A 25539-nucleotide genomic window follows, 5' to 3' on the forward strand; every position below is an offset into this window, starting at 1 on the left:
TAATTACTGATTACAGGGGGAAAAACCCAAACTCAGCTGAAAGTAAGACATATAAATCTTTTAGTTTGCATAATAATTTTAAACTACTTATATACTTATCTAAGAATAGTTTTAACTAATTTTTTTTGTTTCAAATGTCTAGCTTGTTTATGACCATTTATATATTACAAGTCCTAAAGATGAATAGATACTTTTTCATTGCCTACCAAAACCAGAGTTCAGGTTCAGCTTATGACCAGTGGATTTTAAGATGTGATTGCACCTGAAGGCTGTTTGAATTCTTTACCTAGCCTTCGACTTTCCCAGTAAGGTTAATTAGTATTACTTAGATAACTCTTTCTTAAAATAACACAAATACTCATTTGTTCTATTCTTTGCTTAAGATGCAAACATTTTAATTGCCCACATATTCGAAAATCCTAAGAATCTTGTTCATAGAATCTGAAGCATGTTTCCTTTATTTATGGTCTAAAGAACTCAATAAAGTATTATGGAATGTGGGCAACCACTATTGTTTTTGTTATTGTTCATTATTTACAGTGCACATATATCATAATCATAGTGACCATTGATTAAACTCTAACCTTGAGCCAGGAACTGTGCTACTATTACAGATATTAAGTCATTAATTACCTCAAGAACTTTATTAGGGGAATATCATTACCCACATTTTATACATTAAAAAAAATTGGGTTTTGGCAGTAACTGGGTATAGAAAGATCACTTACTGTGGTCATTCCATTATTGGGATACTTCTACAAAATGGAAAATGTAAACATCACTGTTGTTGCGCTGTTTCCCCTTCTCTGTTACCCTAAACAAAAATGCATTCAGTTAGCTCTTCTCCTTCTGCTAACAGATAGATGTGGTGCTATAAATAAATCAGACAAAACATATTCAAATGAATGCAGTTATTTTCATGGATACCCACCCATCTCTGTTAATTCCACTCACCTGGGGCTCCTCCCAGAAGGTGGAGAAGGATTGTGCAGGTGCCTGCTGTGTGAGTGGTATTTTTCCAGAGATAATGTAAAGCCCAAATTGACATCATTCACTTATCTATATCCTTAACTGGGTAAATACCATTAATTATGTGCCAGTAGAAAAAGTGCTAAGAACAGGACACTTCTCCTCTATGCCACCTTACTGAGCTCTTCCTCCACTCCTCCACCCTGAGACATCTACCTTAGGCTACAGCCTGTTGGATTTAATCTTTAGTCTTCTAAAAACTGGGAAACTTCAGTTGCCCTCAGCAAACATTTGCTTACTTATTCATCATTTACTGGTATATATTACCTACTAATACTTTTACCTATCTATTACCTACTACTGATACACTAACAGCTATCTGTTACTGGTGATCACATACCATATATCATTACTGGTGATACATGTTCTCTTTCCCAGGATTATTTGGATTTTAACAAGGGAAATGCCTTAACTCAAAGTAATGAATATTAGGCATTAACAAATATGTTAGAGGCTACACATTTGGATGGAAGGCCTCACTAGTTGCCCTCAAATCCTACCTGGAAGCACTGATCTACAAGTTATTCTAGCCTTGATCATCCACCTCAAAATTCACTGATAATCTTCCCAAGTATGAACTCCTACTTTTTTTTTTCCTTTCAAGATTTTATTTAAATTCTAGTTAGTTAACATACAGTGTAGTATTAGTTTCAGGGGTAGAATTTAATGATTCATCACTTTCATAAACATCCAGTGCTCATTACAACACATGCCCTCTTTAATGCCCATCACCCAATTACCCCATCCCACACCCACCTCCCCTCCAGCAACCCTCAATTTGTTCCCTATTGTTAAGAGTCTCTTATGATTTGCCTTCCTCTTTGTTTTTATCTTATTTTATTTTTCCTTCCCTTCCCTTCTGTTCATCTGTTTTGTTTCTTAAATTCCACATCTGAGTGAAATCATATGGTATTTATCTTTCTCTGACTGACTTCTCTTGCTTAACATAATACACTCTAGTTCCATCCACGTTGTTGCAAATGGCAAGATTTCATTCTTTTTATGGCTGAGTAATATTCCAGTGTGTGTGTGTGTGTGTGTGTGTGTATACACACATACCACATCTTCTTTATCCATTCATCAGTTGATGGACATTTGGGCTCAGTCCATATTTTGGCTATTGTGGATAGTGCTGCTATAAACATTGGGGTGCATGTGCCCCTTAAAATCACTATTTTTGAATCCTTTGGAAAAATACCTAGTAGTGCAATTCCTGGGTTGTAAGGTAGTTCAGTTCTATTTTCAACTTTTTTGAAAAACCTCCATACTTTTTTTCCAGAGTGGCTGCACCAGTTTGCATTCCCACCAACAATGTAAGAGGGTTCCCCTTTCTTTGCATCCTCACCAACATCTGTCGTTTCCTGAGTTGTTCATTTTAGCCATTATGACTGGTGTGAGGTGACACCTCATTGTGGTTTTGATTTGTATTTCCCTGATGCCGAGTGATGTGCATGTGTCTATTTTTCATGTGTCTGTTGGCCATCTGTACGTTATCTTTGGAGAAATGTCTGTTCATGTCTTCTGAACATTTCTTAACTGAATTTTTTATTTTTTGGATGTTGAGTTTGATAACTTCTTTATAGATTTTGGATACTAGCTCTTTATCCGATATGTCATCTGCAAATATCATCTCCCATTCCATTGGTTGTCTTTTAGTTCTGTTGATTGTTTCCTTTGCTGTGCAGAAACTTTTTAGCTTGATGAAGTCCCAAAAGTTCATTTTTGCTTTTGTTTCCCTTGTCTAGGAAGAAGTTGCTGCAGCTGAGGTCAAAGAGGTTGCTGCCTGTGTTCTCCTCTAGGATTTTGTTGGATTCCTGTCTCACATTTAGGTCTTTCATCTATTTTGAATTTATTTTTGTTTGGTGTAAGAAAGTGGTCCAGTTTCATTCTTCTGCATGTGGCTGTCCAATTTTCCCAACACCATTTGTTAAGGAGACTGTCCTTTTTTTCTTGGATACTCTTTTCTGCTTTGTCGAAGATTAGTTAACCATAGAGTTGAGGGTCCATTTCTGGGCTCCCTATTCTGTTCCTTTGATCTATGTGTCTGTTTTGTGCCAGTACCATACTGTTTTGATCATTACAGCTTTGTAATACAGCTTGAAATCTGGAATTGTGATGCCACCAGCTTTGGTTTTCTTTTTCAGCATTTCTTTGGCTAATCAGGGTCTTTTCTGGTTCTATACAAATTTTAGAATTGTTCTAGCTCTGTGAAAAGTGCTGGTGTTATTTTGATAGCGATTGCTTTGAATATGTACATTGCTTTGGATAGTCTAGACATTTTAACCATATTTGTTCTTGAGCATAGAACATTTTTCCATTTCTTTGTGTCTTCCTCAATTTCTTTCATAAGTGTTCTATGGTTTTCAGAGTACATATCTTTTGCCTCTTCGGTTAGGTTTATTCCTAGGTATCTTATGGGTTTTGGTGCAACTGTAAATGGGATTGATTCCTTGATTTCTCTTTCTGCTGCTTCATTGTAGGTGTATAGAAAGCAACAGACCTCTGTACATTGATTGATTTTATATCCTGCAATGTTGCTGAATTCCTGTATCAGTTCTAGAAATTTTTTGGTGGAGGCTTTCAAACCCCTGCCTTTAGAACTATCTTCCCAGACCACCAGAGTGTGGGTGTATTTAGTTCTGTTCAATTTCAACATGAAAGGTATCTGATTTTTTGGTAAAAAGACATGCTGAGAGAAAAATTCTGGGAGCAGGTCTTCTCCATAGTATGTTATTTATGAAACACCCTTCTGTAAACAGTTCTGGGAGTGAGGGGAGAGAGGTGAAGAACAGGTGAAAAAGTAAGACAGTTGCTTCCTTGAAAGGAGTCCATGATGTTGAGTCCACGATGTTGAGGGATGGGGAAGATATTAACACACACTCATTAATACACATAGAAAGTGATAAATAAAGGAGACAATGGGGAATGGTGCTGAGTGTGTATTGGAAATGGAAGCGTCCCACCTCAAGGGTCGAAATGGAAGCATTGGTGTCATATTTGGAATTACTGCCCTTCACTCCTTTTTCGCAGGGTGTGGCAGTTGAGTAAATTAATATGCTTATTTTCTTGCATGCTTACATTTTACTGGTCAGCCATCTTCCTCCTAGCCTTCATGACCTTTAGTACTGTCTACTATGAAGTGGAGTTACATGGGGTCCTGAAAAGTTTCTAAACCTCAGGCTTATGGATCACTTGCCTGAAGGTCACCTAGGACATCCATTGAAAATATGGCTTTCTCCTACTCTACTCCAAACACATGAATCACTGGGACTCTAAACCAGCATTTTAACATGTTCTCTAGATGTTTCTAATGAACATCAAAGTTTACAAACTGCACTAAAAATAGCAGTAGACTAGAATCACTAAACCCTCATTTAGCTCATATCTAAAATTAAGAGTTGGATTAAATCATCTCCAAGTTAACATCCATCACAGATATTTCATGATTCTAGGTTAAACATTTCTATTGTCCTGTGTATTTCCTTTGGATATTTTGTATAATTTTTCTTGTTTTTTTTTTTTTCCCTCCAGTGTTTAATTCTGTAAAGCTTTTATTCCCCCTCACTTAGGATGTCTCTTAACTTATGATTATGAAAACAACAGAACAATATGGTTTACTTTGGACATTTGGATAATCTTATATGTAACTGACTTAAGGAATAATGGAAGCACACTAGGCTCTGATGGAAGCATTACTCCTGAAAAATTCATTTGGTTTAAACCCAAAATCATAAATTTTCAAATGTGGAATAGAGGAGGAGTTTCTGCTTATGCTCTATTACTAACCCAACCCTCTAGGACTTGTACTTTATTTGCCCTTTGTCTAAAATATGAGTCCTAAGCATGCAATTAATAAATAAGAGATGTTTTTAAAACAAGTATTTTAAGATGTCTCATCAGAATTAGCTCTGTTCTTGTTAAGCTATGAGACTGCACATTCCACCAGACAGGATACTCAATTTAAACAATTAAAGGTTTTCCAAACGAGTGTTTATTAATTGAGCCCTAGCATTACAGTGAAGTCCCTTTGTACTTCCTCTTGTCAAACCTATTGAGGATGCAATGCAGAGCTATTTGGCAGGTGGCCACACGGTAAAGCAGCAGGACATATCTGGCAGATTTATAAGTTGCCAGACTTTTGCCATTTGGCTTGCTAGCATGCTTTCTATTTTTTTCCTCTTTCCTTTTTTGGTCCTTCACATAAAAATATGGGTTTTTTCCTCAGCAGAATTATAATTCATAGATATCATTAGCATCATGTTAATTATCAATAATTAAATCAAAACATCACTTTACAAAATTTTTGCAAAGCGCACAGAATTCTTTCAGGAGAATTTTCTCAAGATCACATAGGGTAATCTTCAACAGGAAGGTGCGCAGTATTGATCTACAAATATTAATTGTAAATGTCCACGTTCTACGCACAAACCCCATTTACCTCCAAAACATGTCAATTTTACCTTACATAAATGCAAATCATATAATAGTATCTATGAAGCAAACCAAAATTCCTTTTTTTTTTCCCTAAAGGAAACCCAAGTTTCAGTGAGTTTGACCTTTTCCATCATTAATATATGTCTTGACTGAGTATGACTGTATGTTGGATTCCCAAACTGATTTCTTAAGCCCACTGCATCATATTTAATAACAAACAAAAGAAAAAACTCTGGCCTGAAACCTGAGCAATAAGGGCCCCTGCTTTGGGGCGTATATTTTAAAGGACTCTGCATGTTACAAGCAGAAAACAAAACTGCATAAAGGAAAACATGAGTGCCTCTGTCACTCAGGATGCAGAACTCAGTTCTGGAAGCTGAACTACACCTGAATCCCTAAATACCTGCTTTCCTGACTAACACTGTTCAAGCCCCAGGGAAACGCTTCATCACATCTTTTGCTCCATATCCTCAAAAGTCCGTGAAGTGTGCCATGAGAGGTACACGTTGCTTCCAAGTACGGAGATGATTCGGAGGCAAACACATTAAGAAAAAAGACAAATGAATTAACTTATCAAATCCTTCCTTTCAGCATAAATGCAATGAATTTTTGCATAATGAAATATTATTTCCCAGGAGTGCTGACAGCATCCTTTTATGCTTCTTTTATGTCCCAATTTGTGGTTTTAAGGTACTTGTAGGTTAGATTACCCTACACAAAAGTTGCATGTGGTAACTTTTGCAATAGTTTAGCAATATTAAATAATTCCTATTATCCTTAAATATGTACATATGTGGTCAGATAACATGCTTAAGGCACAATATTGACTCTACATTGGAAACTAGATGGGTACTGAATGCTTGAGTATTTTAACAACAACAAAAAAAATACTTAACAAGCTTCAATTAACTTTTTTAAATAAAATTTTTAAAATAAAATGTAAAATATTTAAATAATTTTAATACATTTCATATATGTAAATTTAAAATGTGCATTTGCCTTTCATTTTAATTAGATAAACTTAATATTTTAGAAGAAAAATATACTTTCTTAAAATCATATATGAAAACTATTTTTAATACTTTACATTTATTTTAATTTATATCCTGATATGATGTATTCAATGTATATACTTCTAATCCTTTAGATCATTACTGTCAATACACAAAAATAACTTAAAATTTTTTATTATAGCAATATGATTAGAACTGAAATGTTCTGAAATAAGTAAGTTATGTATTTATATTATTACTCATCCAAAAATCTGAATCATAAATAGAATACTTAAACATGTGCAAAACTAATTAAATTCAGTTGTCTTTCATATTATCTTAACTTTCAATATATAAAAATCAGAGCCTTGCACAAATTCTCTTTTGGTATTGAAGTATATTTGAAAAAGTAGGAGGGTTGAACAAATTTAATCAACAGTGTGATACCTCAGTTTATATCTTTTAAATATTTAGACATACAGTGTATATCTAATATATGATTTTATTCTTGTTCTTACCTCTCCAATATCAGGGAAGTTCTGTTTAACAATGTAAATGTTTACCACCAATGGATGTGGAGTCTCAAATTAAGACCATCTTTTACAAGTGGAATCCTTATCCATGTTTATTATTAAGTAAGTGCATATAACACAGTAACTTAAAAATTAAATCATGGAGAAAAATCACAATATATAGTACTAGTGCAATTTATGCCTTTAGTACATGTTTTACAGCAAACACTCATAAAAAGTAGACTTGAATTATTCCTAATAGGCACAAATACTGTTCAAAATCATAAAATTACCAGAAAGTTGGAGCTTAAAAATTATTTTCACAGCATTTGTATTGAAAAGCCTCTTCTCAGCTAACCTCAGTTCCATTTTAGAAATCTTGGTATAGGACAAGTCAGTTAATTGGTGAATAAAACATTTGTTGGCATGTTCAAACTTCATAAGAAACTCTTATTCCTCCATGTTACTATCTGTCTTAATTATGCATGGTCATCTTTTCCTCTACAGTCTTTTCCATGGCAATTATAACCCCCAAGGCATTAGGTTAATAAAAATGGATACTTTAAAATCAGATTGGAAAAAGAATCAAAGCAAAGCATCATCAAATGTTGTCACCATAGAACAGCATTCTTACAAAAATATCCCATCATCTCCTAGAAAAATGATTGCATTTGCAATGACTTAAGAATCCAATAGTGGATCCAAACAGATATAAACTGATATAGGCACAAACCTGAATTGGAGAACTGTAAATCAAAGCAATTCTTTTCAGAAATTAAGAATAAATCCTGATAAACAACAAAAGACCTCAAGTAGCTAAAGCAATCTTAAAAAAGAAGAAGAAAACTGGAGGTATCACAATCCCAGATTTCAAGATTTACTACAAAGGTGTAGTAATCAAAACAGTATGGTACCAGCACAAAAATAGATACATAGATCAGTGAAACAGAATAGAGAGCCCAGAAATAAACCCACACTTACATGGTCAATTAATCTTCAACAAAGGAGGCAAAAATATGCAATGGGAAAAAGACAATCTCTTCAAGAAATGGTGTTGGGAAAACTGAACAGCTACATGCAAAAGAATGAAATTGGACCACTTTCTTACATCAACACAAAAATAAACGCAAAATGGATTAGGGACTTAAATGTGAGACCTGAAACCATAAAAATTCTAAAGGAGAGCACAGGCAGTAATTTATCTGGCATCAGCTATAACAACATTTTTCAAGATATGTCCCCTGAGGCAAGGGAAATAAAAGTAAAAATAAACTAGTGAGACTTGATCAAAATAAAAAGCTTCTGCACAGTGAAGGAAACAATCAACAAAACTAAAAGGCAACCTACCGAATGGGAGAAGATATTTGAAAATGACATATCTGATAAAGGGTGAGTATCCAAAACATATAAAGAACTTCTACAACTCAGCACCCAAAAAACAAATAATCCTATTAAAAAATGGGCAGAAGACATAAACAGACATTTCTGCAAAGAAGACATACAGATAGCCAACAGACACGTGAAAAGATGTTCGACATCACTTGTCATCAGGGAAATGCAAATCAAAACCACAATGAGATATCACCTCATACCTATCAGTATGTCTAAAATCAAAAACACAAGTAACAACAAGAGTTGGTGAGGATGTGGAGAAAAAGGAACCCTGTGCACTATTGATGGGAATGCAAACTGGTGCAGCCACTGTGGAAATTTTGAGATTCCTCAAAAATTGGAAACAGAATTACCATGTTATCTGGTAATTCCATTACTGAGTATTTACCTGAAGAATACAGAAACTCTAATTCAAAAGATATATGCACCCCTATGTTTATTGTAGTATTATTTACAATAGCCAAGTTATGTAAGCAGCCAAGTGTCCATTGATAGATGAATGGGTAAAGAAGTGGGATATATATACAATGGAATATTACTCAGCCATAAACCTAGAATGAAATCTTGCCATTTGCAACAACATGGATGGATCTAGAGGGCATAATGCTAAGTGAAATAAATCAGTCACAGAAAGACAAATACCATATGATTTCAATCATTTGTGGAATCAAGTCCAACAAAGAAAAAAGAAACCAACCAGAGAACAGTCTCTTAAATATAGAGAACAAACTGATGGTTATCAGAGGGGAGGTGGGTGGGGTGATGGGTCAAATAGGTGATAGGGACTAAAGAGTACACTTATTATGATGAGCACTGAGTAATGTATAGAATTGTTGAATCACTATATTGTACACCTGAAATTAATGTAATACTGTATGTTAACTATAATGGAATTAAAAAAATTTTAAAGAATAAAATATGTGAAAAAAAATCCTAATAAAAATAGAGATCTCTGAAAGCCATATTTTAATATGAAATCATGAAAATATCTATAGACCACCTAAAAACAAGGGATGTGATTACTCAACTATATGAAAGAACACACACACACAAAGGTAAGGAACAGTTGGTTATTTGAAAATAATCTACTGTGATCATTCACTCAATACAACAAATTATTCTTCTTTTTCAAGAGATTTTAAAATCTTAGACGAGGGGCACCTGGGTGGCTCAGTCAGTTAAGCGGCTGCCTTCGGCTCAGGTCATGATCCCAGGGTCCTGGGATCGAGCCCCGCGTTGGACTCCTGGCTCAGCGGGGAGCCTGCTTCTCCCTCTCCCTCTGCCTCTCTCCCTGCTCATGCTCTCTGAATCTCTGTGTCTCAAATGAATAAATAAAATCTAGAAAAAAAAAAAAATCTTAGACGAAAGTTAGTGTAATATTCCTGGATTTTACTTTGCTTTGTATATCACTTCAGGTCATAAGAAAGTAAAAATTTTAAAAAATATTCTCTTCATCTGTTCACAAATATAATTTTGCTCTGGCCTCTCTATTTCAAAACACTCCATGAATATATCTGACGTAGGCAAGAGGTTAGTCGATTTTTTTCTCTATTTGCAAACTTTCTTTTCTCTAAATCCCAACAGGAATCTGTGACAGTTAGTTGCCAGAAAGTACTCTCATTTTGTAATAATCCGATTTTACTATCAATGGAAAGAATAGGAAATGATGTGAACTAAAAAGACATTTTGTCTTAAACATTTTGGAAAATAAAATTTCAAATGACATCTTCAGAGAGCTGGAAAAATAATGTCATGTGTTCATCTTGGAAATTTTGATAAGTGTTACATTGTTGAATGAGGATTCTGGATATACTTTATAGTCAACAGGTAAATAAATGTACTAGAACCTCTTTATCATTATCATTATTATTTTAAAAGTCCTCTTCAAATGACAGCATATAATTTCTATGAACCAAGTTAAGTTTTTTTCAATACTTATGCTACTTAAATGAATTTTCATGCCATCATTTATTCTTAAATTTGCTTTGAGAGCTGGTAATTACTGTAATGTACCATAATTCTTTCATATGAGCATTTAAGTTTAGCTTTATGATGTATACAGATGTGAAGAAAACTCTTTGGGAAAGATAAGTAAAAAGAAAACCTTTTGCTTCACAGTATCAGTGTTTTTTCTTCAAATATTCTAAATGAGATTACAATTTTTAAAATGATTAGTGTTTTTCTATATATGTATAATATTTTCTTTCTAAAATAAACACTACTGGAAATCAGTATGAGGGTGGAATGATAATGACATGTTTTATAGAACAAGATAATGTACAGAGATGGGCATAACACTGAGAAATTATATTTCTTTGATGGAATCAGAATGATGCTTTGTCAGGATACCTTTTACATTTGCATTTATTTCTTTGGTTATATTCAAAGTCACGATCTACCCACATAGCTCTGCTTATACTGTGTTTGCAATCAATAAACACTATTTTTTAAGCTATCAGTTTGCAGATTTTGTAGACTTCTGCTTTCATTTCATTTCACTTCATCTCCAAGGTTCTTGGTTATATTTTTATATTTAACCTGAACATACCTTATATGAACATTGAATGGTCTGAAAACTATCTGGCCCTGAAAGGACATATTTATGTTAGTTCAACATCAGAGTCTCACCCATACTTATTAGATGAAATTACTCTTCATATAGAACTAATTATGTTTCTGATTTTTATCATACATTAGCCTCAAAAAAGTGAGTAACACCTCGGAAAACAGGGCCTTAAATTTTGTACTGATACTTATAATTTTAAAACCAATGATTCTATAGAAAAACACTGACCCAGTTTACCTTCAGTGGAAATGCAGTATGGAGGGACTCATCTCATTGACTTGAACCACATCAAAAAATCAGGGAAAATGTTCTATTAAAGAGCCGGATATCTTCATTTAAAAACAACAGGGCTTAAGTCCCCAGGGAACTATTATTGCCAAGTTGCAAAGTTACACTGGCCTCCTTTTCCTCAAAGCAAACTTCGAGATTACTCACCATTCAGACCAGCATCCAACCCACCAGGCGCAAAACTCATCAGAAGACACCGCTGCACGTAGTTGGAGCAAACCCCCTCCACCAGGCCTAGTGGTCACTGCAGGGAAATTATCTTGTCCCTGTGATGTTCCTATGTACTTCTATGTGCTCTTTGAATAATTTATCAGTAATGGAAGGCTGTTTTTCTATAAATAAGAGTGTAGTGACTTTAATAACTAAAAATGTTATCTAAAGAATGACAGGAGCCGTTAACTGGAAACTTTCTATTCAAAGTGTAGTCCCCAGGCCAGCAACATTAGCATTACTCAGGAGCTGTTAAAAGTACAGCATCTCTGGCCCTGTCCTAGATCTGATGAATCAGAATCTGGGCTTAACAAGATCCCGAGATGATTCATTATGCACATTAAAGTTTGAGAAGCACAGAACTAGAGCATTTTTCTCAAAATATCTGTGGTTTTTATTAGTGATTTCTTTACAGTCTATATTTTTGTATAGACTATAATAAAATAAATTACTAGAATAAGGAAATAAAAGATACAAAGGCATACAAACTGCTACAAATATGATTTTTGATTGTACAAGACAAAAGAGCATTCTATCAAATTTGTAAGGTGTTTGGTGATAACTGTTTCACAAATGTGCAATATCAAGATTGTCACCCACTTTCCTGAAAATTGTTGGTTCATTATGCAATCTATCATAACCTATAGGAGCTCTGGTCTTTCAAGCTTCTAACTTCTATTTTTGCTCCTAAATTTTATCTGCCATTGCAAAACAGGTTGCATATTTTCCTTGCATGCATGCAGGTATTAAGGCCATTCAAAAAACAAAAACAGATAGAAAGACAAGACAGTCCAGCTAACCAATTCCCATCTTTAAACAGTTGGGACCAAACTGCTTCTTATTTTGCAGATGCACAGAGAATGTATTTCATAGTTTAAACCTTCTTGACAGAAATGTTCACCCTCTCACCTCAGCATGTAATAATAGTAGTCGATAATCAGTTTCTATATTATCTCGTAATAAAGAGAATAATCTCTAATTTAATGCATCAGACTTTACAGAATTCATAATTTTTACTATGTTGCTAGGGGCACTGCTTAGTGCTGCTGTCTTTTTATTTTATTTTATTTTATTTTTTTAAAGATTTTATTTATTTATTTGAGACAGAGAGAATGAGAGAGAGAGAGCACATGAGAGGGGGGAGGGTCAGAGGGAGAAGCAGGCTCCCCGCCGAGCAGGGAGCCCGATGTGGGACTCGATCCAGGGACTCCAGGATCATGACCTGAGCCGAAGGCAGTCGCTTAACCAACTGAGCCACCCAGGCGCCCTGCTGTCTTTTTATTTTAATAGTGAGCCTTCCTCGTTGAGGAAAGCAGTGCATTGCTTGCATCCTAACCCAAGTTCCTCAACCTAAATAACTACTCCAGAACATTCTTCTGTCACAGCTGGCATCAGAACATGTCACACACCATCAGACCATGCTCCTGCACAAAAATTAAACCTCAAACTAAATTTGTTGATAGTATAATCCTTCATAGTTTTCTTCCTTTCATACAGCTCAGAGCTAGCATTCATTGTCAGCTAGGTCAAAAAAGTGATTCTTTCCATACATCATCATGTTCATATTGCACATATAGGAAAAGAACCGCGCTGTTAATGATATATATGCATTTGTCAAGTGCCATAAAAAATATCCTGCTAGTTTTGCTTATTCTTTGCGTAGGTCTTCTATAGAACTAACTAGTTCTTGAAAACATCAAACTGTAATGTCGTTGGACACAGATGTATAATCTTCTCTGCAGACTTCCAGTATTTCTAGCAAAGTATCTTTGATCCAGCCTCTCACTAGTGCTTCAGCATTTGGATGGTTTCTTATTCTTAACAACCCAAGTGCGACTTTACAAAAAAACTGATAATTACTAATATTTATATGTGAAATGTGAAACATTTTCTTCTGTTAGCTTTTGAATTTAATAGTCTTATTGTTAGACTCTTCTTTTTTAAACCTGTGGTCTATGATTTGTATGTAAATTACTCTTAACTTTTAATGGTATCTTTACATCATTAGCCATTGCCTCATAGTTAATAACCAACTATGCTTTTTATACCCCACCATCAATTATGGCTACAAAGTAGAACTTGGTGTGTGAAGGATCATAATTCCAAGTACAAGCAGGACAAACTCCTTTGTTCTTTATTTTTTTGGAATCATTGTCACCATCATTAGCATTTTGTTTACTTCTGTATCGATAGTTATTAACCAAAAATAATCCAGTGAAACTTATTTTGCCTATATTAATTAGAAATGTAAATAAATAATACATGTAATGTCTGTTGTTTAGCTAATAATGTTAAGTTATAAATTTAATTTGATTAAAAGATAGTGATGGGGGGGCGCCTGGGTGGCTCAATCAGTTAAGCGTCCGACTTTATTTTGGCTCAGGTCATGATCTCAGGGTCATGAGATGGAGCCCCACGTCAGGCTCTGTGCTGGGCGTGGAGCCTGGTTGAGATTCTCTCTTTCCCTCTCCTTTTGTCCCTCCCCTCTCCCTCCTTCTCTAAAAAAAAAAGGATGATTAGAAAATTACAAATTATAAGAATAAATAAATGCTTGTGTTTTTTCTTATCCATACATTTTTGGGTTACAGTTCACCAACCTGAAAATATCACATGTTGTAATGTATTCTTACTGTGCATGATTATCATGTACCTCATGCCACATGACACCATATAAGTTTCACAGTGGTCTAGCTGGCTTCTAACTGGCTTATACTCTGTTCATTGAGACAAGTCAGGAGTTTGACTATCACAACAATATTAAGTTGCAGTAAAAACTCCGAAATGCTTGCTCTCAATTTCTGTATATATCTCGTTGCAGAGCATCAGACACACCATTTGCAAGCTGGTACCACTTGGTGGACCACACCTGACTAGCACTGATCTAGGATGACTTTCAGTTTTGTTGGATTTATTTCACTAGGGATCTATTGAGCACAGTGCCCTGCTATGAGGTGAAGGTGGTTAAAGCATGTACATATACTGGAGATGCTAAAATTCTACTTAAGGAGACAAAGAAATGGATGGTATTTTTATATATGTAATTGCATGGGGTTTTACTTAGAGTATCCAGAGATGCAACTAAGTTCAAATAGAGGATTAGGGAAATTTTCCTAGAGAATATAATGCCTGAACTACATCTATTAAAAGATGAATGAGTAACGATAAAATATGGGAAATTTTTCCATGGAGAGAGAATTTCTTAAGGAATAGCATGTCCTAAGTGTGTGCTGGAGGAAGGGGTAGGAGGAGTGAGGACACAATGAACACTCTGGTGCTTCGGAAGGGTGAAGCACAAGACAGGTCATGACAAAAGAGGGAAGTGCAAGGGCAGGAAGTTCACTTTACAAACCCAGGAATTGGACCCATGATGTCCCCTGAGAGATAAAGCAATTTGTTTCCTATGTGTGCTTTGTTTCATTTATGAACACATGGGAGGCAGGCACAAAACCACCCCATTTCATTGATATCCAGTCTACTATGCAACACTCAGCCATTGTGCATCAGCTTTTTCTTACGGTCTTTAAATGTTTCCATTATTCCTGTCACCCTAAAGTCTCCTTTGTAACTGTGACCGTGAGTCCTTAATTTCTCAAGAACTGATCATCCACTCAGGTGTTATTCTAGACCCTTGCTTCTCTCCTTCAAACTAAGTCCTTCTCTGATCTATTGCTATATTCATGAGGCCAAGAGGATGAAAAGAACAGGTTACACTGACTTTGGATAATTTTATTACGTGTACTCAGATAATATTTAAAAACAAATACAGAGAACAAATTGAAGGATGCTGGAGGAGGGGTTGGGGACAGGGTGGGGATGGGCAAAATGGGTGAAGGGGGGTGGGGGCTATGGGCTTCCAGTTATGGAATGAATAAGTCACGGAGTTGGAAGTATAGGGAATATAGTCAACGATACTGTAATAGTGTTGTATGGTGACAGATGATCGCTACACTTGTGAGCATAGCAGAAGGTACAGAGTTGTTGAATCACCATGTTGCACTCCTAAAACTAATGTAACATTGTGTGTCTTCTGTACTCAAATAATTAAACAAACAAACAAACCTTAAAAATATAGTGGGGAGATGTAAGTTGAAAGTCACTAGAAAAAGAAATAGCGCCTTTCTTTCTATATTTTTCATTTAAATATGCTCTTTTTCATCAATAATCAAAATCACTATGTTGTTAGGCTGAATTCCCATTCTAACTTCCTTTCATAAGCCTATGGACCTTAAATAGCTGCCTGCTTCTTATGTTCTGACTCTCCTTTTATTTATTTTTTTCTGACTCTCCTTTTAAAATTCACTTTGTCCATGAATCCATCCACTTACTGTGAAAATAATTTGATCACTCTGAAGTGCTATTGATTTGCTTTTACTTTATGTCCTTTTTCCATTTCATCAGGGGTAGGAAACTGGATGTTACCCTTTCCAGTTAATTAATGTGTTTATCCATGAAGTTACATTACTTAAAGGTGCAAGCATACCTTTTAACACAGTATGTTCCTGGAAGCTGTATCAAAAAACAGATTATTTCAAAATGGAACCAACTTTTTTTATAGAAATAAATTTAAATCAGGAGATGTGTTTTTTTGTTTTAATTTCTTTCACTTGCTTAGGTATCTCTGTTTTTTTACTGGCTCTAGCTACTCAGAATAAGAGAAACCAAAAATAAATTTATCTTTCATTTCGTGAATATACTTTGGGCAAGTAATACTTTAGAAGCAAACTCTACAATCATTTTTTTTAAGATTTTATTTATTTATTATTTGGGGGGGAGAGAGAGAGAGAGATGGGGGAGGAGCAGAGGGAGAGGGACAAGCAGACTCCATGCTAAGCATGGAGCCCAACACAGGGCTCATAGTGGGGCCTGATCCCACCACTGTGAGAACATGACCTAAGCCAAAATCAAGAGTCCAACGCTTAACTGACTGAACCACCCAGGGGCCCCTACAATTATTTAACCTTCTAAGGCAATTCTCTTCACTGAACAAAATTGATGTAAATGCCCACTATAAAAAAGAAATTGACACATTAAAAATACAATTTCATTGACTCCTACAATAGGCTTACTATAACTATATGTTACTTAAATATTTAAAATAATTAATTTGTTTTCTGATTCAGAATCTGGAATAGCTTCTGGACTGAATTTGGGTGTCCCCACCATTTGAGATCATTGTCCAGGAAAGTTTGAATTACAGTCTTCCTTTTGCTTATACAAATATCCTTATCAAAAGAAGACATTTTTACAATTGTCCCATAGACCTTAAAACATTCTCAAGGTCCTGAAATAAGTAGTTAGTATTTTTACTGTTGATGTAGTTGACATTTCTTAAAATAAAAAACCAGTTTTTAAAGTAAGGACAAAGCCAATACTTTCCCCGTTTTCTTCCACTACCTCAGATAAAGTTTCTCACCTGAAGTTTCTTGATATATGCAGGGGTGTGATATCTGCTTAATAACTTATTAATAACTTATTCTGCTTAATAACCATCAGAAAATTGTAAGTGCTGTTACCCTATTCATTCTTTGTCACCCTAGGGCCATTTTGAGACTTGGTTGACAGTTGTCACTGACCTTAACACTTCATTGGAAAAATTAAAGCTTTATAAATAAGTATTCAATAACCACTCCGTCTTTTCAAAAGAAACCTTAAAATTGCACCCGAAGAACTGTAAAAGCTGGACTAAGTAGTGCTAATTTGTGAGTATTTACTTGGGGTTGGGAATGCCAAATAGCAAATAAAAGGCACTGTGAGCTGTGGTGTGACTATTAATTGGTCAGTAAGAAATGAGAGATGTGGTGAAGTTCAAAGTTGTAGGAAATGACTAACCATAAGCAGCAATCCAGCAAAGTACTGAAAATCACATGCTCCAAATTCACTGTCTGTGGCCTCCACCTCTTGTTTGGCAAAACTGCTTCAGACTCTCCAGCACAAGGGTAGAGTAAATCAAAGAGGCAACAATTGCTTGTGTTGTTTCCAGATTGTTTCAGTTCGTATGCAACAGCTAACCATTGCTCAGATCATTCTTTATAAAAGCAATTCAAATATTTTGAAAAGGATACCAGTGGTTTTTATCAACATATATAATGAGTAATTTGATTTTGTATCCTCTGGAATTCTCCCATTTCTCTTATATTAATTTTGTAATTTGGATTTTTCTAAATTCTCTCTTTACTCTGGGCTTGGTCATGGTATGCTGTATTGTCTGTAGCCTCAGCCTCCCCACCAGTGGCTACATAAGGTGCTCAAAAATGTGTGTGGAATTGCTTTCTTTTAAATCCCATTCCATTCCACAGATACACCTCTTTCTATTCCATAACTGCCCCGCTCCCTTCTTTATTTTATTTAATTTTTTTTGGTCTTATTTCCTCCTCCACTCAAAAGGTTGTGTTGATGAAAGTTAAAAATAACAAAAACCTACATGCTTTGTGTTTGCAAATAAGCTCACGAATGGAGTTCACATCTTTGATCTATTTCTTTTCTTTGTTCACATCTGTTGTCCATTTTAATAAAAATTCTCTTTCAGGGCTTGAACTGCAACTTTGATCCACCACCATGCTTTTGTCTACTGGTCCTCAGCATGAGGCATCAGGCACCAGAGATTTTCATGGGAGGAAAAGATAGAACATAAATCCCCAGTGATCTTCTAAAGAATGGATTTAATATATTGACCGTACTTTTCTTCAGAGTACGAGGGTATTTCTAGGGTAGGTCGGACACTTAGAACTGTGTTTTGAAGGACTACTTGCATTTTTTTTCCTACTCAAGAATAGGTAATGGTTAAACCTGATATTAGATGTCCGTGTTTAAAAACAAAACAAAACAAAATAGAACAAAACCTCTGGATTAAGACATCATTGTGATCGGATTACAAAATGATTGCCAAAATTAGTTATTCACACTCAAGTGTGACATCAATACCATACCAAGTTGTGTGGCCTGTATTTTTGTTTGCATGTGTGTATGAGAACATGAGTTATGAAAGGAGAGAAATTAGTCAATTAGACATTCAAGCAAAACATTCTACTTGTAGTTTTATAAGGGAAATAGGGCCACCTAACCAGCTAAAACTTTTACTATCCAAATAATTGTTAAAACATTGTATGAATATATCTTATGAAGAGACTCTGATTGTGTGCTTTGGAAAGCTATTTAGACTTGGTCCTCCAGCCCCCAAGCTTGCTGTTCACTTAAAAGATTCTTTTTTGGTTGCATTTCTACCAGGTCCCTTGTGTTTTAATATAATGTATGCTTATATAATTCTCCTTGATAATGTGTTCTTATTAATTTATTTCTAAAACAAGAGAAAATGGCCCCCAAGTTCTTTATTAATCTCTGAGATTTTCTTTCTCACTTACCAAAGAATATTAATTCATTTGAATTATATCCCAATCCCTTCTTTAGTAACAAGGGACTGTCCTAGCAATGCAGTGTTTGTGAGAAATGGGACAGGGGAGGGAAGAAGAGATTTGTAGGTAAAGTGAAGAAGCAGTTTCACAGGGGATTACTTTTTTTTTTTTTTGGAAGTGTTATGTTCAGGGTTTATGTTCGAGAGAAAGCTAGGGAAGAAGAACCATCAGTTGCTGTGGTCTCACTGCATTGTCCAATATCTTTTAAAGGTACCCTAATGAGATAAGCAACCCTATTTCTTCAACAAAAAGCAGGATGGGAAGGTACCTCAATGCCGCTCAGTGGAGGATAGAGAAGTGAAGTCTCCTCAGTTTCTTCTGCACTACCTCCCTTGACTATTTGCCCTCTTAGACAAGGATGAATTGACCCCATTAGAGCACTCTTTGTTGGCTCTAGTAGTTACTATTTCTTTTTTCTTTTTTTTTTAAGATTTTATTTATTTATTTGACTGAGCGAGAGAGTGGGGGAGAGAGAGCACAAGCAGGGGGAGCGGCAGGCAGAGGGAGAGGGAGAAGCAGGCTTCCTGCCGAGCAAGGAGCCCGATGCAGGGCTCGATCCCAGGACCCTGAGATCATGACCTGAGCTGAAGGCCGCCGCCTAACTGACTGAGCCACACAAGCGTCCCTGTAGTTACTATTTCAAAGCGGAAAATTCTGTGTATAAAGGTAGATTTTTCTGGATATTTTCATCTCAAAAGAGGATCATGAAAAACACAAGTGAGTATAATTATTCCACACTCAGATTTATTCATATGGTTTGGGTATAACATGGTGCTGCTGTGAACTTTCCGTAGTTTCACTGGGATCTGATCATGTTACCTTTACATGAATAAATGTTCTTCTTGCCTTGGCCAGCTGTCTCGCCAATGTGTGCTATTATTCATAGAAGCATTACACACAGGTATGGAGGAAAACTCATCTCCTTTCTGAAAATCAACTCAAAACATACATCCTATTTTAAAAATATACATAGTAAGTCCTGTTCTTTTAGAAAATCAATTACTAAAAAAAAAAAAAAAAAAAAAGCATCAGTTTAGATATCTTCCTTTTTTTTACTTTTTATCATCCTAGAAATTGCCTAAATACATACAGTTGCCTTCAAGAAATTGTGAACCTTAATACATCCAGCTTAGCAGTAATATCATGCTATCCACGTGTTTAGATTTAAGTGTAGCAGTGGTATGTTTCTTCCAGCTGGTATGTATGAATACTTCAAAGTACTTGGCTCTTGACTGATGAAAATTCCATGTCTTATTGATTTGGTCTCTAGAAAAGTAGGGGATTTGTTATTTTCTATGAGCTAGTGGCATTTGAGAAACACATGTGTAAAAGACTTGCAAAATTTATATACACATGCATGGGGGGGGCACTTTTATTGATCTCATATGAAGAAGTAGAATCTCCAGGTTCATTTTTTTCTGTGGAATAGGTCATATGTCTTTCATTTGCTGCCTATAGCATACATGGTAGAAAACTAAAATAAAATATTCGTTTGTAAAGCCAGATGGGAAATTGTGCTGTCTAGATAATACAATGTCTTCTAAAGACACAGAAAAGAGTATAGCAAAGATTTCTATTTTTTTGAAATCATTTTAGAAAGAAAGCAAAGATTCCTATTTTTTTTAAATCTTTTTAAAAAGAAAGGAAATTTTTTTGAGAGATTAAGATTATTGAGTACTTTTTTTCTTTCTTCCTTTTTGCAAAGGAAAAAGAAAAACCTTGTCTGAGACAAGACTCCCTGCTGCCAAATGCTAGCTGCCGAAGGCCCACAGTGAGGTATAAGCAGAGTTCAAGACTGAAATAAATGTCTAAACACAAGACAAGCATAGTTTCTTTCACCACTGCAATGCTCCATGTATTAATCTGAGCGCTGGAGTTCTTTTCTGCATTTTTGGTTTCTGTTTTTATAAAAATAAAAACCCTCAATATAATGAGAGGAATAATTCCTGAAGCCACTAATGTGTTTTTTGGAGTCAGCACAGATTAGTCTCATTGGCACTGTTTCCTTCATTGTGTATGTTTCCACACTCTCAACTCTAAATCTGCAGACTTTAAAGTTTTTTCAATCTTTCAACATACCGAGTAGAAGTTTCATCATTGAGTATTTTGCTGCTTGTTTTTAGAAGGCAATACTTTATAATGCAGATTCTCAACTATTTAAGAAGGTAAGCGTTGCCCCCTAGGAGTCAGGCCACCAGAGTTCACAATGTCTTTTGGCATCTTTACCTTTTTGAGTTTATATCATGACTCGTAGTACTTTGGTAGACATACTCATTCATGCTTTCATGGGAAAACTGATTAGTAGCCACTGGATCTTTTATTGCAAATCATTTGTGCGTCCGTGGCACTGATGAGAATAGTAGCCAATATTCATTGAGAGCTTACTATGTACCAGGTGCTCTCCCGGGCTTGATACAAATTTACCTATCTACTGTTAGAGTTAGGTGATCTCATCAGATCAAGGATACTGAGGCACAAATACCTTAGTTAAATAACTTACTTAAGGTCCCTGAGCTGGTAAATGGTGGAGCCAGAAGTCTAATCTAGGAAGTCTGGCTTTAGGGCCCTAACATTTAACTGAGACCCTATAGACACGGATCAATCCACTACTCTTTTTTTTTTTTTTTTTTTTTTAAGATTTTATTTATTTATTTGACAGAGAGAGACACAGCGAGAGAGGGAACACAAGCAGGGGGAGTGGGAGAGGGAGAAGCAGGCTTCCTGCGGAGCAGGGAGCCCGATGCGGGGCTCGATCCCAGGACTCTGGGATCATGACCTGAGCTGAAGGCAGACGCTTAACGACTGAGCCACCCAGGCGCCCCATCAATCCACTACTCTTATCATTACCCCCATCACTGGTGCTGCTGGCCTTGACAGATGATGGAAGGACCCATTGAGCCATCCTAGGCTGGTGGTTGAGGAACAATGCTTTTTGGGAGGGTACTCTCTATACCGACCCACTGACCTGTATCGTGTCATTTCTCACATAGGCTAAATACAGAGATTTAGGAGCCAGGGAAAGAGGTATGGGTAACACTTTTTACACCTGGAAGAGTGACTCCTGGGAAAATTCAAGCTGACAGTCCCAAGATAATAGGCTCTGAGAGATTAGAGCTGTGCCGTCCAATATGGTAACTAATAATCCCGTGCGGCTATTTAAGTTCATTTTAATTAAACTTAAATGAGATTAAAAATTTAGTTTTTCAGACACATTTCAAATGCTTAATAGCCACATGTGGCTAGCGGCTAGTTGTTGAGTAATAAAGACACAGTTTCATTGTCGTGGAAATTTCTACTATACGGCACGAGTTTCAGATCTAAAGGTAAAAGGAACAGAGAGTCTGGCAGTGATGGCTGACACCAAGTGTCCAGAGGTGGTTGTTCCAAGGGCACCTTCTTAGCCAGATCTCAGCTGCAGCTGGACCTCAGCTGTTCCTTTAGCCTAATTGCTACAGGTCACTGTCTGTTTTCTAAGCCTGATTTGGGGAGCCACCTACACTCCTTCCAACAAATTTCTTTTCTGTTTAAGCTAACCAGTTGTGTTCTGTTAGTTCCTGCAAGAACTTTTCCTGATAGAAGGTCCTTTACTTAGCATTTCCTAAAACTGAAAAACCCACACTTCAGGAAATTATTGATATTAGGTCGTAACATAGTGACGTAATTGTTCTTGAATCTCACAAGATAATTACCTAGAAAAAAAGCAGGTTTGGGGTTGGATTATGTAGACCCGAGATTGGCGTGAGGGTTAATATCTTTCTCTCCTTTGGCCTAGGGAATTTTGGGCCCCAGGACACTTGGGCGGAGAACTGTGGCCACCACAGGAAGAAAACCAGGGTCTATATGGGGTGTGCTTTGTGAAAGCTCCATGGTTTGCAGACTTCAAGGACAAACATAGAGCAAAGAATCCCAAATCTTTGATAATCTTGATGAAAGTTACAGCCAGTGCTATAGAGAATTACACAAATAATGTTGTTCTACACCTGGGACAGATGACCAAAGGAAGAATTGTAGCTCCAAAGTAGTAACCATCAGGAACAACCAGCTATGTCCAGCAGAGCGGCCACCTTACAAGGACCATCTGGGTTTAAGCCAGTAGCATGGCAGGTTGATAAGAGGACCAGAGTGAAGAACTGGGCTGGAACCGAGGTCACATGTGAAACAACATCCTGAGGGAATGAAAAAAAATCTGAGAAGCGTACTAAAACAAAACAAAACAAAACAAAACAAACCCCCAAAACCTCAATTTCTTACAAGGACCCATAGGGACTCAAGGTCAGCATAATTTGGGTCTTAATGGAAGCATATCTTACAAATTTTCCAAGGCTGAAAACGTGAATGGCACTTGAATTATATAAGGAAGAACATTTTTTGCCATCCAATGTATTCAACAGTAGAATGGGCTGACTTGTGCACTAATCAGGTACTTATTAAATCACTGGAAAGACTCAGTTGGAAATAGGATAAACAACTGTCAAGCCAGGCTGTGGGAAAGATTTCCGTGCAGGTGGGATTTCAAAAGCTTCCTCTCACCTAAAGGTTTTGTGAACCTCTGATTCTAAATAGACTATCCTGTAAGAACTAATGTGATTTCTGTTGCAAAAGTAGCAAAATGTTCCTTCAAACCCAGGGAAAACCAAGAACATCCATTAAAATACTTGGAATTTTGTGGCTAGGCTTTCCAGTTTAACTCTCTTAATGCCTGGCACTTTCCATTTTCTTTCTGTTTCCTTTGTAAGTAAAACAAACTGTAATTTTGCATAAGATGGAAGCTATTAAATTGTTTTAGTGAAAAGGTAAATGATTCTTAATACTATTAGGATTTTAATCAGAATATGGTGAACAAATCTTGGGGAATCCTAACCCTGTTTGCTACGAAGATTTTAAAACATTCCTCTGTAGAAAAACAATCCTATAACTCGTTCTGATTTCTTCGGTGTTCTGCATGTTTATGTTTCCAAGAACATTTCAGTCAGGGGCTGAGCAACTTGGGGAAATAGAATTATGGCTGAGTTTTCCAGGACATTCACATGTGCGACCAACTCTGTGGATATGCTTGGAATCTGTTCCTGGCCCAGGATCAGATACATACATAAACTCCTCATAAACTCATACCACATTTTCATCCTATCTGCTTCCAAGAGTAATTCTTCACAAATGCTGGAAGCCTGCTTTATGTTTTACTCATTTATTAATGGCCCACATAATCTGTAATTTTTCATACCTTTGGAGACTTCAGGTCTACCCTTAATCTCTGCCTGTTCTGCTTTTCATATTTGTTTTTTTTTTTCTTTTAAGTTGCCTGCTCTCCCAGCATATACTATAAAGGAATGTCAAAATAAACAATCTTAAATGTTACCAACTTTTTTCACAAATTCATTCAGTAAACATGCGTTTTAAAAACCCATTTAATTATGTCTATAATATATTATCGTATGGACATTGTCTGTATATGTATGTGGTTTGCCAAATAGTAAGTTTACCGCCATGTGATATTGCTTGCCTTGTGGTACATGTTCCTACTTCTATTTGTATGTGTTCCTACTTCCTGTGAGTTTTGTACTTTGCTCAACAAGTAGATTATAAGGTCTTAGAGGGCAATGTTAATATTCCCTAGACAGTGTGATAATGTCTTTAACATACTAGATATGCAATAATATTTTGATTTTATTTTTAATTATAAATATTTTTATATTAAACAAGGCAAAAGTTAACAAAAGAGAAAGCATCCGTGAACAGTAATAATATTAGCTAGTATCTCTTGAGGACTATGTGACAGTCACTTTTAACTGCTCCACATGAATGATGAGAAAAATGAGGCACAAATAGTTAAGTAGTTGGCACAGTGTCACACCATGCGTAAGTGGCAAAGTCAAAATTTGAACTCAGATCCTGTGGCTCCAGAGCCTGGACTCTCAACCACATATGGGTGCTGTCTCTAAAGACGGGGAATAAGTTGAAAGACTTGGAAAAAGCAAGTTTTTCTTTCTTTTCATAAAATCTTCCATTGGGAGGATCAGTAATCAAGGTGACAAGGAAATTGGATGTGTGCCTTCCCCTCTAACACCAGCATCAACAAGCATCCTCTACTCCAGTACACAAGGAGACGTCATCACATGGAGGACCATTGTGCGTCTGCCCTAATAATAGTAGGAAGCTTCCTAGACACACTTGACCATCATAAAGGAGCACAGACCTGTTAGTCTACCTGGCTCCAAACCCCAAGGTCAATTTATATTGAACCGTACTTGATACTGTGCCATTATCCCATACTGGGGGATACTATGATAAACACTTCTATAAAATCTGTCCCCAGATTTACATAACTATATTTCCAGGAAAGCCTTTCTGGGGATGTCTGGGAGAAACCATTCTCTGGTTGCATATAAGGAATAGTGGTGCTTCTTATAGATACCTAGTTTGCTTTAATAACATGAATATTACATCTGTCATAAGTGATTCTTGTCCTAGCTTGCTGATGGAAAATATAAATCATTATTTAGGAGTCCCTCCTTACCATACCTTATTCAACTACCCCTACTGGTCTGCCCAAGCATGCATACAGGACTTTATGTCAGGCACGTTCTGTATACATTTCATCTTATTGTTCTTTGCTGACTTTCCCTTTGCTTCAATTTTTATTGATCTTGCACTTATTTTATCTTGTAATAATGTATACTTCTTTCTAAATTACATATATCTTGTTAAAA

Source organism: Mirounga leonina, unplaced genomic scaffold (assembly GCF_011800145.1).
Source record: "Mirounga leonina isolate KUSES-001 unplaced genomic scaffold, KU_Mleo_1.0 Mir_53, whole genome shotgun sequence".
In the NCBI taxonomy this organism is placed as follows: Eukaryota; Metazoa; Chordata; class Mammalia; order Carnivora; family Phocidae; genus Mirounga; species Mirounga leonina.